Below are 15,687 nucleotides of genomic sequence, written 5' to 3'. Positions count from 1 at the left end.
ATGGAGCAGAAGTGCAGGATGAGAGGGTAAATATGATGCAATGAAGAGTAAGGATACCTGAGAGGAGCCAACAAGTTACTGAGTTTGTAATACCTCTCAGATCCATGCCAGTTCTCCTAAAAATCATGTCAAAAGGTTTGCATCAGTCTCCAGCACAGCACAACACAGAGACTGAAGTTTGTACTCAGAGTTTTGATGCAGCTGCTCAGGCTCCTTTGCTAAAAAGCTGCTGAGTGGGTTCAGAGGCAGAGGTGGCCACAAAGCCCTGAGCTGTACCCACCCTGAGATGCAGGGCCACAGCCCTGGATTGTGCCAAGGCAGCCCTGGCCTTTCTGCAGTAACTGCACACTTCAGGAGCAACTCCAACTGCCAGGAAGTTGATTGCATTTTGTTCTGTTGGGAGGGTCAAACGAAACTAGATCCCCAACACACACTTAAATCCATAAGTAAATAATCCCTGCTGTGCAGATTTAAAGACGGAAGCTTGGGAACAGGGTAATAGATTATTCTGCAACAGCTAACTTGTTCCACCCAAATGAGATCAGCATTACTCCGGGCACAGCCCAGCTGCAGCAAGATCCTTCTGGAAACTAGAATTCATCTGCACTATGTTTTCTTTCAAAAGTAAGTTGGGAGTTAACTGCTGAATAAAGACCAAAGCGGGAACAATTTCTGTTTGGGTGGAAAAAGCAATTCAACAGCTTTACCACTTTCAGAGGCAGTAAGGGAAGTTGTTCCACTCAGGGAGAATTACAGGGTGGCAGAAAGTCAGAAGCTGTTTGCTCTCTGCAAGTAAAAAGTTTAGTTATAAAGCTGAGATCACTGCTGACTGGCCAGGGAGCTGCTTTCCATAGGCTGGACTCAGTGTGACACTGAGACTCAAGAGTCACACTGAACAGATCTCACCAGCACATCCACAGTCCACACAGCACCCAGCCAGCCTTCCAAGTCTTCTTTAGCCAAGCTACTGATCCTCAGTGTAACTGGCAAGCTTTGGACCCAGAGCACACTGCTCTCGCTGCTGTGGGGAACTAAGGCAGGCAAACACTGCCCACAGAAGTCACTCAGCGGCAATGTGCCAGATTTTGCCAAGAGCAGAGTTTCCCTGTCGTCTGCCCAAGCCATGGCTGGCCTGCAGCTCCACCTTTGCTTCCACTTGATTGATTCCCAGTTTCTTCACAGTTGCCCTTAAGTGGGAGGGTTGGCAGTGTTGTACAGCCTGCAAGGCTTTGGGCAAGTCTTCACACACAGGGAACTTTGTAAAAGGTCTGACCCTAGCCCCAGTCTCCTTCCAATACAGCTATGCAAAGGAATATTAAATGACAGACTAGCATTTGGGGATTGATTTTAATGGTGGGACAGCTTTGGCATTTGGGAGGGGTGGGGGGAAATTATCTGTGCACTTGTCTGGGCGTGTCCCCGCATTTGCCCTGTGCATGTCCCACACTCAAGCTTCAGCCTCATGCCATTCTCGGGTATAAAAGAGAACAGAACTAAGTGACAGCTGGAGTGCCAGCCATGAAGTGGTTGGTGCAAATGAATACTCTCCCTGCCTAAGCAGTGGAAAAAAGTCTAAGCTAAAACCCAACTGATAATTTTGGCAGCCACTGCTGCACAAGCATCTTGTGAAACATGAAGATACTGAGGCCTTCCTCATGGGCTTTGCACATCACAGTGTCAGTGGCTGGAACTGAACATTCAAAACAACATAAGCAGCAGTGTCCCATAAAAGATGCATTCTCTGCTTTGATCTTATTTAACTAACAAAGAGCAAATTGTCAGGAAGGTGCTAGGAATATACTGCAAACAGGGAAGCAGAAGGAAAAGGAATGTTAGCAGCCCTGTGCCTGCCAAACAGACCTCCCCAGGAGTGGCACCACATTTGCTGTTGTAACAGCCTGATTTACCCCCAGCGGGGGTTTGAATAAAGGTGCCTCCAAAGATTCCCCGATCAGCCAGACTTCCTGGAGCTGCAGGCATGGCTGGGATGGAGACTGACTCACTTCTGGGTCCCTCTCTCACTGAGCTGAGAAGTCAGTATACCTGCTGTCAGAAGCAGAGAACTAAACAGGGAGTAAAGACTAAACAGAGTAAAGTTTACTAAGTCGGGGAACAGATGCAACATCAGACCAAAATAGAGCAATATGTGGCTCCAGGCTGGAGAAAAAGAAGTGAGAAGAAGAATAAAAAAAAAGCCCTAGATTACAGGCAGAGGCTGGCCTAGCATTGGGAGGAAAAAAGGAACATAAGGAAAAAACCTCAAAAAAAAAGAGTATAAGAAAAATCTCTGGATGTCAAGCATCCTCCCTCTCAGTTCCAATAGTGCAAAACCCCAGGGACATCTGCTCTCAGTTATTTCAATATAAGAAAGTTTTTCAAAATCCCTCAGCCAGAAAGGATAGTGCACAAGTGAATTACTGTTTTACCGCAGGGATAGAAACTAGCAGTACAAGCTCTTGTTTATCTTACATTATTCCCTGAAAGAGAAAGTAACTGCTGAGAAGTTACATAGTTTTACAAGCAATATTGTTTCACACCTATTTGATAACTGCACCTTTGCTGGAGGCAAAGCCTATAGTGCACCCTCTCATTTTCCCTCCATCGCTCAAGTTCAGAGACGTTTGTCTTCATCAAAGTCTTATGTTTGGAGTCACATGAGCTGTTTGGAGATGGGGGGGATGGGAGAAACCCATTGATCCACAAAACTAAGAGACTCAGACTCCACAGAAGTTACCCCCTGTAACAGCTGCACTAGAGGGTTCCCAAAAGCCTTCTGCCACTATATATTTAAAGGGAAAACTAAAAACCTGCTTGAGTGAACCCCCCACTGCAATACAGAGGTCATAACATCATTATACTTCCAACTTCTATTGGCTTCGAAGCAGGCAGAGCAAACCCTGTCCTGACAGAATTACACCCCCAAGCCAGAGCTGAGAGCCCAGAGCCATGCCAAGTGGTTACAGAGGTAGCCATCTCCCTCAGTGCAGCCCAGCTGGCTGTGCAAATTCTCTTCTTCCTAAAATAATCTCCTGCCAATTCACAAGTAAGCAGGCTTTAAACAAACCCCCTCATGTAGGCGCTGCTCAAATTGAGAGCACCAGGCAACCTCTTCCCCAGCCGGCAGAACATCAGCGCTAGGCCACTGGAATGAGTCACCCAGCTCGGCACAATCCATTCCAACAGGAATGCAAAGCAGCGCTGCACTGAGTTATTTCCTTCTTCACACCAGCACGACTCTGCCTTGAGAAATCCATCTTAGGTTTCCACGGTGTGATTAAGTGAACAGTGGAAGCAATGAAACAGCACATGAACTTTCAGCCAGAGTCAGATGAGGGAATACATTTTAGCTGCAGACACAATTATTCTCAACTACTACATATATTAAAATACCAGCACTCAAACCAGACTCCGTAGACACCACTAGGAAGGCATAGCTGTAATGTAGGACTATTGTTTCTGCAGACACTTGAGAATACTGAAAGTTTGAGTTGTTTCAGCATGCAGAAATCATAAAAAGTTTTATTACATACTGCAATCTATGACTGCTGTAGTCAAGTTATGGTTGCCTTCAATGCACCCCTGTATCTTCCCATCAACTTTTGCAGCCCATTAACATATCAGAGCCCCAGAGTCAACAGTGTCCAACAGCAAACCTGAGAAACTCTCCTTTTACACCTACAAAACACTTATGCAGACAGGAAAAAGACAGAAGACAGAACAAGCAGAAGTACTGAAGAGAAGACAGCACCCACAGGTGCCAACAGTGGCATCCAAGAGCTCAGAGTACATTCACAGATGCAAAGATACATGCAGGTTTGCTGATTTTTGTTAAGAAGATATAACACAAAAGACAATCACAGAATCATTAAGGTTGAGAAAGATCCTAAGATCATCAAGTCTGAGCATTAACTCAGCACCATTGTGTTAACCACACACTCTCAAGTGTCACACTCTCAAGTGTCACATCTACATGCCCTGGAAATCATGGAAGTTTATGCCTAAACTACAGGCATAAACTATAGTACATTCTCCTGAGACATTCACCTCGCAGAGTGGGACCCAAAAGTAGGTGGGACATTCTGACCCTGCTGTAGCACACACACAAGCAGAAAAAAAAAGAGAGAACAAAGACCCTCTATGTATGTCATTTTTCCTTCCACTTAACTTAAGCACATCATTTAAAACCTGCTGCTCCACACTGAACTCTAAGTTTCTATCAAGCCGCTTGTGCTCTCTTTGCATTCCTTAGCAAGACAGACAGATGACTGATTGCTAAAACAGAAAGCAATTAAAAAGTCAGAAAGGCTGAAACCTACACTACAGTAGATGCCATACAGATAACTACATCCAATGCATATTAATTGCAGGAGTCAACATGAAAACTCATAAAAGACATCTATAATTCATGCAGTCTGGCAAGAGAGTAGCTTTAAGTTACTCACTACAACTTACAGAAGAATAAACTATATTAAACAAGACAGGGAGGAGGAAGATGCTCAGCAACTGCTCTTTCCCCTCTGCCTACTACCAAAAGGAAATCTCATATTTTTGCAAGACAATAGTATTCTATTGTTGGCAGGGTGAGGAAAGGGTGTCTTGCTCACCCCAAAAAAAAAAAAAAAAAAAAAAAAAAGAGTCTTAACCTTTAATTGAGTTGATCCTGATCACAACAAGTGTTTTACCTCTGCACCAGTATCCCTGCATCCTTCCACCCCATGGCTAGAAATAGCTTGTGTGCGCACACACACAGTTAAAATCACCTCCTTCACCCTCACACTGCCCTGGTGAGAAAGAGCACAGGCTGTGCCCTGCTCTGTTCAAACACATTGCAAGCAGCAGATTCCCTCCCTGTGTGTCACGCTTCCATGCAAATCCCAGCAGAAAAAGTAACATCAGAGTTTACCAGCTGGGTTTCCACACAGGATGAAAAGACAGTCATTGGTTTTTTATTACTTTACGTGGGACTAAGTCTCAAACACCAGTCTCACGCTGAAGGAAAGGCACCCCACGCCTTCCACCTGAAAAAGAGGCAAGAGGTGTCTTCTTCCTCCACCCAACAGCAGATGGGACCTGGAACACATGGTGTCACAAAAAAGGCAGCTGCAACACACACACTCTGAGGGAGGAAAGACCAATCACTGCATTTAGAGGTGATTAAAAAAACCCTCAGAAACCCTAGCACGGAGCTGTCTCCCCAACCAGTTACTGCACATCTGGACTCTGTGTATATGTGCCAATTAAACCAAAAAAGCCAAAGACCAGCAAAGCACCAACCCAGACCCTGCATTTACATGTAAACTACAACAAAAATAACAACAGATAAACAAACAACACAAACCCCCAACAGACTAAACAACAGGTTTGCATAAAGTTCAAATAAATAATTACAAAACAACAGTGTTTGCTGTGACGTCTTTTTAGAACTTACCTGTTAGATCCCTGCAGGTGCTGCCAACACCTAAAGACGCAGATGAAATCTCTAAATTAAATGAAAGAATAATCTCTCAACATCAGCATACACGTAGAAGAGAATGCATCCACTGCTACAGCACGGGTGGGTGGGTAGGTGGGTGGGTGTGAGGAGGGGGAAGGGAGACACTCTCATGGCAGATGGCCAACTACCAGTTGCAGTCTTGCTCCACTGCCAGCATTATTTCCATAGTGCCAGACATAAAGGATGACTGACCACTTACAACTCAACAGGAAAAGCTGGGCAATCACACGGCTTGGAATTTTAAAAGCCAAAAGTCTGGATTGTCCTTTTAAAAAAAGCCTTTAATTCAACCCCAACAATCTGGGCTAATGCTAAGGTGGGATTCCCCAGCCCAGATTTTGTAGGAAGACGTGGACATCACTGTAGTGGGCAGGAGAGCTGCAAAACCTCTCCCTGGGCAGATATCCATGCTAACCCATCCTACCGCACAGATACGCTCCTAAAGAAGAACAGACTAATTATAACCACTCGATTCCTAGCAACAGAGTTCTCCTTTCATTCAAGTCAAGGAAGCTTCTTTCTGTTTTGCTTGAAAGAATCAAGGCCCAATGTTCAGCAGCTTCCACAGTGTGGGCCCATGCATGACCACTGTGACAGTAACCCAGGCACACTGAGGGTTTCAGAAGCACTGAGGCAGGTCAAGCCCTTTCCACCACATTAGGCTTGAATCCAAAACCACAGAGAGGCAATGCCAGCTTAAACTGCCGTGTTTAGACTTGGCTTCAGCTGTTGCACAAATAAATGGCCATGCCAAACAATAACCACTTCACAATCAATGCCAGCTATGCCCAAGTACCTGGAACATGTGATGAATTCCCCTTAATTGTGCTCCAGTACTCAAACTTGGAGAACTGCAGGGATCAGCTCTGGCTGATCCCATCTCTGGGCAGCAGCCTCCTCATTTTGACAGAGCATTTACCCGCTCCTAACAGCGCTTTTAAACAGCCCAAGAGAAATAAATTGCATCCATATTCAAGGAGGAAAAAAAAAATCCAAGCTGCAACAGAAAGAACCAAGAATATAGTTTTTAAAAGTTCTCAGCCCACAAATCATCCTCCTTGTTTCCTCATCTCCAGAAGAGCTGCCTCCCCTCCCCCAGCTACATGCCTGAACAAGCAAGTTTGCTGTTGCAGATGTCAGGACAGGCTCCCTTTTCCAGCACAGCAGAGAGCAGCCTTGGCTCCGGTTCTGCTTTCGCTCACAGGAGGGCAGGGCTTCAACCACACAAGTCAAAGCAGTCGCTGGAGTCGGAGCTTGCTAAGCAGGGTGGGAAAAATAAAGGCCTCTTATGTTAAAGCATATCCAAAAGCCCATATAAGCAGGTTTCCTGGAGGAAATCTGTGCTCCAGAGGAAACGACTAGATGCAGCATAAAGAGAATATATTAATGCACACAGTTAAACCCACCCCCACTACTCTTTCCTAAGTTACTTGGCTCAGAGTCCTAACTACACATTAGCAGCAACAGCAACTGAGAGCAGCCAAATCATTAATCATTATTCCATTCAAAAGTTTCCAATGCAGGAAGATGGACATAGAGCACAGGGCTCAGAATTAAGCCCTGCTATCTCCTAATGTGGAATAATTCCCAGCACAATGTATTCACACTTTAAATACATGTTTTGCAAATGTTAGCATTTGCAAAAACTGCACCTTTTTAAATCCAGAGATCTGTCATTTAGCAGTGGGGGTGGGGGTAAGAAACATATAAGAAAACGAGAACATTGTCAGATCAAGTCAACGACATCCCACAGGCACAGAGGACACTGCAATGCAGTGGTTAGCAAAAAAAGCCACAGTACATAAATAGATAAAAGTTTACATTAACCTGTAAAAGCTGAGTTTTTTCTGAGGTGAAGAAACACCAAGACACAGAGACCTGCAAGGAGGAAACCAATGTTCTTAAAAGCAAAACTCATTCAACTCCTTTGCTGCTGGGAAAGTAAAGAGCAAGAAGACAACCCAATTATCATTAGTGAATGAAACCACCCAAGACCCTCAATTAGACTGAGGGGAAAATGCCACAACAGTTCAGTGCTAATTGGAAATGCAAACATTTATCATCAGAGTAGTTCTTGCTCCTGTGTATAGCTCCATTGTGCTCATTGCAGCTAATGACAGTAGGAAGCCCAGTGCTCCATAGTATTTATGTAATGACTGGCAAAGCTGTCACATTCCCTTAATTGCTAGCCAGGATTTTCATACCGGCAGTAGATTTCAATTAAATAAAAACACAAAGATTGGTTCCGTTTCATGTTGCTTTGTTAAAAGTTTTGGTTCTTCAAAGCTGGGAAAAGAGGGGAGAATGAATAGTTCTCCAAAGACAGGATAAGCTCTGCATCAAATATGAGGTTTTTGTAGACAAACTGAACTTAGAGACAAGCACCATCAAATACCCAGTGCTGCAAGAGCTAATTTAATATCAGTGAAGACAAGAAATTTGAGAACCGCACATAAATCTGCTTCAGGTTTACAATGATTACTCCTTCAAGTGCAATCCATTAAATGCTCTATGAGCAGTTCACTTATGAGGCAAAATGAAAAAGCCTTAGGTGGCTTGCGGTTTCTACCCTAATTAAACTGTCACAGTAGTCTTCTTTGCTGCAAGAACACCACCTCTGTGTTTATAATTGTACACTACCTAGCAAAACTCCCTATTCTGCCTGCTTTATGATTCCAGAACATACAGGAGGAGCCATAGTGGCAAGGTCTCACATCCCTACACTTCCTTACTTGTACCAAATGCACTGCAGAGCACTAACTAGCCCATTAAGAATCATCATCGTTTAATTTAATGAGCAGCAGTTTGTTTTCAGGAAGCACCATCAAGCCTTTTATCACATGATTTACTCAGATTCCAATCATACTTACTGTATGTCAGTAGAGAAAAGAAAGCTGTATAGGACTGGCACAAAGGAACTGCTGTTTCTGCAATATACTACAACCAAGTCTGCATTAGCGCTCAGTTAAATAAAGCCCATGAGCCAAGTGAACTATTTTTACTCCACTGAACAAAAAGAAGTATAACAACATCATTTATTACAGTGGCAGGCCCATTTTAAGGCACTATGTAATTAGGAGTAGGAGTTAATTGCAAGGCTAGATATAGCAGGCAAGGTTTTCCTCAACATCTTTGAGCAAGGCTTTTCTGGGGCACAGATCTTCTTACCCTCTGTTCTTGCTACGGTGACCTAAGCAGCTTCCAGTAGGATGCATGGATCTTCACTGCTACCTATTTAAAACTCATTCTTTCTCAAGAAGCAGCAGCACTGCAGCCATAAAAGCCAACCCAGAGGAGACGGACTGAGCTCCCATTCACAGCCCTGTCAGCATCTGAAACAAGTGACTTGCTAATTTCCATCCAATTCCCAGTGGACAAGCATCTACATCATACAATTAGTGACAATACAAACTGCACATTCAGCAGAATTGGGATTTCACTGATGGATGGATGACGATGGATTGCCAGTATGCATGTTTTATTCATCTCAAGACTGCTTTGTCAGGTTGTAGTTTGTCCTTTGTGTAGTTAAAATGCTAAAAATCTTTTTATGGCCACTACTGGGCAGACAAGAAGCTCTATAGACAATATTGTAACTTGGCCAACTGGTAGATAAAACTCAACCCATTTCCAAAACGAAGACAACAACCAAAGGCAGATGCTCTAGGAAGTTGTATGAGTTAAGGCATTTTGTTCAGTACAGTATTCCCTCCCATTGCTTTAAGTCACCTTGCCCAAGTCCTACAGCTACTTGCTCCTAAGGCCACCAGCATATGAACTAGGACAGCACAGCATGCAGCAAGTCCAGGTGCAGTTTTCTGATCATCCTCCCCTAATTTCAGCAATTAAGAGTCAAGAATGTTTACAGGAGGCTGTCATAGAGATATGGTGCCTACCCACAACCCAAAGCTCTCTCACTGTTTTGGCCACACAAACCCAGCACCACCTCAGGTTACCTGACCACACTCTCCTATCCAAGGCAAGAGAATATCAAAGGATACTTTAAATTCTGTAACTAGCACACCATAATTTCACCTCTCACCTCTACAGTAACAGCTCTGTTTGCTAAAAATACTCCAGATATGAGCAGGGCAGTCAGTTTTGGAAACAGCTATTGCACAGCTCTCAAGAAATCCCAGGTTTGGTTCCTAAGCACACCCAGGAGCAATGCATGGGGATGCATTCCCAAAGCAATTTTTCCCCCTTCACTTTATGCCATTTATACTTTTCCCAGGCAAGTGCTGCCTTCTTCTTTACTAAGAATTCATACTCATATTGTGGCATAACCTGCACTAACTCCATCTTTCCTGTTACACGCATTGCAGAGGGATTCAGTGAAGTAAAATACATTTGCTGGGGGAAAGGAGATCCTCCAAATCAATCCACTACAGAACATGACCACAACAGAGCTTAAGTGAACTGTCTCCTTTGCAAGTATGAGGTTGCTTCTTCCACTCTTTTCAGTTGTTTCTTTTGGCTCAAGTATTCACAGAATCATAGAAAAGGCTTGGGTTGGAAGGGCCCTTCAAAATCAACTAAGTCCAGACCCTCTGCCATGCGCAGCAATTCCTCCCAGCAGATCAGGTTGCTCAGGGCCCCATCCAACTTTTTGTTCTATTCCTGCTTATTCTTCTACCACTGGTATTTGCAGGTGTTCATTCACAGCCTCCCAACATACCTGGCATGTTTGGCTGCTTTTATTTCTAAGAAAAATCTCTTCAGGCTGGAAATAACTCTTGTTTTCCTGTGAACACTCTTCAATGTACATCTAGTTTTATCTGAGGAGCTTAAATATTCTACATTGACAAAAGTTTTGTCAGACTCTGTGACTCTATTAAAATGTTATAAAACAGACATCTAAACTTGTGGCCTCTTACTTTGTAAGGTCCGTTTTAGCTTTGAAATAAGACATTGGATTTGAGCCTAATATATATTCTTTAAACTTACAGCGTGGTTTGAGTTTACATCCCACACCGGTAAAACTTCCCCAAAGGGTTTCAATTCGTAAAGATAATTAAAAGTCTGAAAAAAGATAATGCTTTATTTCTGACAAAATGTAACCAAGGTATCTTAAGTAGAGTACTCAAATCCCAAATCATGACTTTTTAAAACGGGCTCTCAAAAAGTAGTCCTAAGCAAATAAGCCTGTAATTCTGTCATTTTAGTATCTTGTGTTGTCAGCAGACAGCTTCCATCTTAGATCTGAGATGATGTATTGTCTCCAACCCCTGGTCCACTGGCTCCCAGCCTTTTCTTCCCCACAGAGCATGTGGACTCTGGGTATTTCCCTGAAGATTCATTAACTGCTTCTTCCTCAAAGGCTGAGATTATTGGCATTTTTCTCAGACTACATTTCTAACCATTTAAAAGACCTGTCAGGACAGAGAAATAAATACCTATCAAAAAATAACAATTCATCAGTCTCTCTGTCAAGACATCACAGGTAAAGGGAAAACCTAAGTTTTGGCTAATGCCTTTAAAGACCATTTTCTATCTTGCATGCCTGTAAATCATTTACATAGCATTCCACATCCTCTTTTAATGCCAGTATCCCAAGGGAGAAGGTGCATTAGAATATTGGTATCTTTAATTTAGGAGGCAATTAGACCAACAACAACAAACCAGAGCCATATGTATGCTCAAAACAATCTAGTTAGAACTCTATTTTAATTAAAAATAAGTAAAATAATCCCATTACACCCAGAAATGTTTTAGGCATGGTTCCAATCCAGCACATCTTTTTCTTTAGTATTTTTGTTCCACGCAGAGGAAGTGATTGAAGTAACACTGTAGACTACCAGAATGATCCTTTCTGTACAGCAAATTCCTCTTCCAGTGAGAGAGCTTGAGAAGATACAGAAATAAATGTTCCAATGTCAGTCAGCCACTTGGTAAGCCACTTAATAAAAGAAACAAAAAGAAACCTGCTAAAATAAAAGCAGCCTACATCTCAGGCCACTGTGACCAGCAGGTAGAAGAAGGGGATTCTCCACTTCTGCTCCACTCTGGTGAGACCCCACCTGGAGTGCTGCATCCAGCTCTGGGGACCTCAGTGTTAGAGGGACATGGACCTGCTGGAGCAAAATTGGAAGAGACCAGAAACAGTCTCAGAGGGCCAGAGCACCTCTGCTAGGCAGACAGGCTAAGAGAGCTGGCATTGTTCAGCCTGGAGAAGGGAAGGCTCCACAGAGATTTTAGAGCACCTGCCAGTACCTGAAGGGGCTACAATAGGGGTGGAGAGGGACTTTGGACCAGGGCATGGAGTTACAGGACAAGGGGGAATGGCCATAAGACAGAGGGCAGGTTTAGATCAGATACTAGGAAGAAATTCTTTCCTGTGATGGTGGTGAGGCACTGAAACAGGCTTCCCAAGAAGCTGTGGATATCACATCCTTGGAAGTCTTCAAGGCCAGGTTGGATGGGGCTTTGAGCAACCTGGCAGTCCCCACGGCAAGGGGTTGAAACTGGATGATCGTTAGGGTCCTTTCCAACACAAACCATTCTAGGAGTCTGTGAAATCCAGTTTCCCAGTCTTCATCCCACTACCTGCAAACCTCACCTCAAAGGGCACCTAATTCCTCATATTTCCCCCTTTTGCCTCCTTTGTCAAAAAGTAACACACACTTCTGCTACAGCTGCACAATTTCCATGGTCTTGTTTTTAAAAACCACAGAAAATAAATATTTCCAATAGCATCTTTCATTTCTGGATTTGCTCTTACATGGTCTGTGGGGCCCTGCTGCATGACAAGCATTTTATCCACAGCAAAGACCAGCAGCACAGCTGCCAGAGACAGTCACCTGCCTGCATCACTGAACTGGGGAAGGGGACAGAAGGACCAGGGCAGAGGTCTGTCCTACAGAAGAGAGTGTGGATGTATAACCATGTATATCCACACACATACACACAGATTTATGTGTGTATATAACCCACACCACCCCAGTTAACTTACTTATTTTGTTTACTCCCAGACAGTGGGTGTGCATCATGTGATATAACCATTTATAAAACATAGTTATCCTCAAGTGACAAAGTACTTAAAAGAAAAACAGTTGTGGAAAGTTATAAAGTACCACAGACCACTCTAAAACAATATAATTTGGTATTGTGCATTGCCTAGTTATTTTTGTAAGCATTCATACACCGGATCTTGTTTCCATTAACTGGAATCTATGTTAAATTATAAAATAAGTAAACTTATTCCCCAGAGGCATGTAAACAAGGCTGTTGCCCAGATCCATGTTGCCCTAATGCACATCAACCACTACTACCCACAGTACTGAAATATACTTGGGAATTAAATGAGAAAAAAACGAAGACACTTCTTGAGGCCATTTCCTCTTCCAAGACACTTGTGGGAGGGAGGACCCAGGAGCTTAGCAAAGGTGAACCTCACCAATTCCCTCCAGGCTTGTGCTGAAGAAAGGAGATTCAAGGTCTTGCAATTCCAGAAATAGAAATCCTCCTTTGCAGACATTTTATTCTACCAGATCAACACACAGAAGACATTGATGAGTCCCCAGACATCATCTGCACCACTCCTTATCCTGCAGAGCCTTCCAGTCTGCCAAACTCAACCTTTCAATGCCTCTGGCTTCTTGGGAAGTAAAGAAGATGTTGTCAACAGACAAAAGTAATACAGTTACTGAACCACCTGGACTATTGTCACATTATTTATTTTTAGCATTTGAGTGTGGAAGTCCAAGGAACTGATGGGTAGAATCAGGTTTTGCTCATCTTGGTGTTTTGTACTAAGACTAAACTTCATTGCGAAGCCATCTTGCCTCTCCAAATATCCATGGGAAATCAGGTAGGGTGGTTTCGAAGGCAGCTATCTTAAGTGAGTAATAGACCTCCAAAAGCTTATGAGCTTTAAGAAGCAACTATTACTGTTTCAGGGTGGTGAATGTGTACATGATTATGAAGAACTGGGGAGGTTTTCCTTATTACAGGCTTTCCACAGCCTTAAACTTTGAGAAACTCTGCCTGAAGAGACGAAAGCACAGTTCTTGCTGCCAGGACAGGACAGGGAGGTAGACCCAGAGTAGTCTCCATGAAAGTGTAACATAAGTGGGCAAATGACCCTTACACTCCAAAACAAAATCATTACAAAGCAGCAAGGTCTTAAACCCGAGAAATCCTTACAGGATACAGTCAGGAAGCCAGAGCAACTTGGCTTTGCATGCCTGCAGGATTAAGCACAGGCATTCAACTCCATGCCACTGTCCTGCAGGATCAGGATCACCACTGGGCTGCAGCCTGGCGGTCACTAGAGCCAAAGCCCATCCCACCTACACACACAAACCCAGCATGGAATATTGCGTCAAGAGGCCACAGGACCATATGGCAAGGGCACCTCTGAAGGTGGAATCAGGCAGCCATGAGAGTAGCAAGCTGACAGAGAGGTAATATTTGCTCTGAACCTTTTCTGTATCATTAGTGCTTGTGCTAATTGCACTAACCAACAGCAGCAGTCACTCTGATGGGAGGGCTGAACAGGAGTGACACAGCTGTCAAATCCATTCAAAGAACTAAAGCCTTAAAAGTTCGTCATTTTGGGGGCAGAACAGAATCCATACAGCACGATGCAGAGGATTGCAGCTTTTTCAGGGCAGAAAGTTCCAGAGAGCAAGTACAGATGACGCAGACGTTAAAAAACCAAGCGTGTTTCCCTGTTTCTCAGGGGGATTTGAACAGCAGGTGAGTGGGGCTGGTCTGTGGGACATGACCCTTTCTTATTTCAGCTATTTAGATGCAAATTGTTCCCCCTCCCTCCCCCTCTCAACACCATCTGTTAGCCCAAAGGTTTAGATTGTGCCTAGGATGTAGGTTTTGGGGGAGGGGGATATAGATAAAGCATTGAGAGAATTTCAGTTGATGCCTCTATTTCCTCCAGGGCACAGTTTTGGAGAGAAAAAGAAAAATCACTTTGCAATACTATAAAATAACAGTAGGACTTGTCCCTTATTCTATTTTTACTGCCCCCATGGATTTCCTGCCCTAGAAAGCATTCCTTGTCCAGCTTTTGGCCTACAAGCCACATTATATAGTGACATTTATAGCAAGTTGCTATGGTGTTAGCAAAGGGCAAGAGCCGGTATTGCATGAAGTATCAGAGATTCGAGGAATGAAAGTCCTAAATAATAATAATTAAGTCCTTTACTACAAGGCACAGCATTTAATGTCCTGTTAGTGCTAGTGAAGCTGCCTCATCTCTGTCTGATTTTCCCAAGTGAACAGCAATGTACTTTCTAGAACTGTTGAGAGATTTGAGTCATTAAACACTTTGCCCAGGGCTCTAAATTCTTTATAAAGGAAAGATTACGGGTGGCAGCAGAGAATCCACTTTCAGGAAGTTTGAAGATGATACAGTATTGGAAGTGGTGGCCAACAGACCAGGCAGGCCTGCTGCCACTCAAAGGGATGTGGACAGCCTGCAGAAATGGGCCAACACCAACCTTTGCAGTTCAACAAAGGAAAATGCAAAGCCCTGCTGCTCAGGAGCACACACTGAGAGCCAACAGGCAGAAAAGAAGCAGAAAAAGCAGAGAAAGGCCTGAGAATCCTGGGGGATATCAAGTTGGCCATGAGCCTCCAAAGCACATTTGTAGCAAAGAAGTTCAACAGCATGTGGGCTGCATGAGGAAAAACAACTTCCAGTAGGTCAAGGGAGGGGATCCTTCCCCTCTGCTCAGGGCTGGTGAGACAAATCTGGAGTGCTGGGACAAGTCCTTCCCTCCCCAGTACAACAGAGACATGGACACACTGCTGAGAGTCTAGCAAAGGTCCACAAAGACAATTAAGGGACTGGTATATCTGGCATATAAGGAGAGGCTGAAGGAGCTGGGACTCTTCAACCTGCAGAAGAAAAAGTCCAGAGGGATCTTATCAATGTGCATAAATACCTGATGGAGATGTAAAGAAGATGAAACCAGGCTCCTCTTGGTGGTATCCAGCAACAGGACAAGAGTCAGTGGGCACAAACTGAAACACAGGAAATTCTATTTAAATGTAAGAACAAGCCCCACAACAAAACCACACTTTTTTCTGGGTGGGGATGAGGGGACATGGACACAAAAGCACAGAACTCAGAAAACCACAGGTTGCTCAGGAAGATAATGGGAATTTATATCCTTGGGCATGCTCAAAACCCCACTGGACATGCCACTGAGCTGACTGTTTCAGCTGCCACC

The 15,687-nt window shown here is 43.8% G+C and overlaps 1 protein-coding gene across 5 annotated transcripts in view; it reads right to left on the bottom strand.

Moving 5' to 3' along the window:
- The window catches only part of PAK1 (p21 (RAC1) activated kinase 1), a 101,845-nt gene that overhangs the window by 33,889 nt on the left and 52,269 nt on the right, over positions 1-15,687 (bottom strand). Inside the window, exon 2 of one of the 5 annotated variants that reach the window (XM_041461909.1) lies at positions 15,400-15,478. The exons of 3 other annotated variants lie outside the window; for them this stretch is intronic. The gene's annotated coding sequence lies outside the window, so the exon portion shown is untranslated. Of the gene's footprint in view, positions 1-15,399; positions 15,496-15,687 lie in introns of those variants that run through there. One more of the 5 variants, XM_041461907.1, reaches the window with a different exon arrangement.

Source organism: Pyrgilauda ruficollis, unplaced genomic scaffold, assembly GCF_017590135.1.
Source record: "Pyrgilauda ruficollis isolate IOZ18807 unplaced genomic scaffold, ASM1759013v1 scaffold158, whole genome shotgun sequence".
Lineage (NCBI taxonomy): Eukaryota > Metazoa > Chordata > Aves > Passeriformes > Passeridae > Pyrgilauda > Pyrgilauda ruficollis.
The sequence above is the reverse complement of the archived record's forward strand: the minus strand, read 5'-3'. Positions and strand labels throughout refer to the sequence as shown.